Here is a 1,362-nt window from a genome sequence, read left to right on the forward strand (position 1 = left end):
TTTCCTCTACACCCCTCTCTTTCATTGCCTGCCATAGTACTTTTCTATTCACTGAGTCAAACGCTGCTTTGACATCTACGAACAAAGCGACTAGTCTCCCTTTCTTTCTCCCCAAATTTCTGTTAACTAAATAGATAAGTACGTAGATGTTGTCTATAGTTCCCATTCCTTTTCTAAATCCCGTCTGATTATGTGGGATACTTTCTTTTTGTTCTACCTGACTCTCCAACCTATTTCTTAAGATTTCTGCATAGATTTTGTAGCCGACTGACATGAGAGTGATCCCTCTGTATTCCTCTACCTTCTTTCCTTCCCCTCTCTTGACAAGCGGTACCACCAGTCCCGTCGTCCACTCTTCCGGTCAACCTTCCCCTTTGTTGCAGATCTTCCACATCCCATCCCTAATCCCTTCTCCTCCAAACTTCATCGCTTCGTTCTTCATCCCATCTTTTCCCGTCGCCTTGTTTCTTTTTAACCTATGTATTGCCTCATCCACTTCTTCTCTTGTTATCTCGTTCCCTTCCTGCATTTCTCCTTGGACTATCCTACACTTTTCCCCTTTGATCTTATTTTGCTCTCCCCCTAATAGACCCTTAAAATAATCCGTCCGTTCCTCCCTTTCTATTTCTTGGTTAACGCGCTTTCTTTCCCCTCTATCCCTATTTATCACATCCCACACCCTACCTTCTTTGATCGCTTTTTCTACCTCTGCTTTATATTCTTCCTTTCCACTCTGTCTTTTTATTTCCAGCATCTTCTCATGTTCTTTTTTCCTCCTGTTATACTCCTTCTCCATTTGCTCACACACTCTTTTATTTTCTCTTTACTCTCCCAGCATTCCTCGTCCCACCAGCCTCTCTTTCTCCCTACTCTTTCTTCATTAGTACCCAGCTCATCCTTTACCTTTACAATGGACCCCTTCAACCTTTCAATTAACGAGTCTATTCTCTTCTCTTTTTCATATCTAACCTTCTCCTTTTCCATCTTTTGTTTAAACTCTTTTAATTTATCTACCCCCCAGATTCCCATTTTCGATTCTTTTCTTCAATCTTTCATTCTCACTTCGGACGTTCTTTTCATTCCCTTGAACTATTTCCTCATTTTCTATTTTTTCCCGCATATGCTCATTCCTAATTTCTAGACTGGATACCCGCTCTTCCAACTTTTTTATTTCTCTAGATCTCTGTTCGTCAACCTCCCTGTGTCTATTCTCAATGCTCTCTAGCTTACCCCAAACCTTGTCTTTCTCCTCCTTCCAATGTTTATCCCATTCTTCCCATTTTTCTCTGACCTTTTTCACTTCCCCCCTTACATCGTTTCCCTGCCTATTCATATCCCTATTCATGTCATCCAATCTCTTTC

Source organism: Belonocnema kinseyi, chromosome 10, assembly GCF_010883055.1.
Source record: "Belonocnema kinseyi isolate 2016_QV_RU_SX_M_011 chromosome 10, B_treatae_v1, whole genome shotgun sequence".
NCBI classification, from domain to species: Eukaryota; Metazoa; Arthropoda; class Insecta; order Hymenoptera; family Cynipidae; genus Belonocnema; species Belonocnema kinseyi.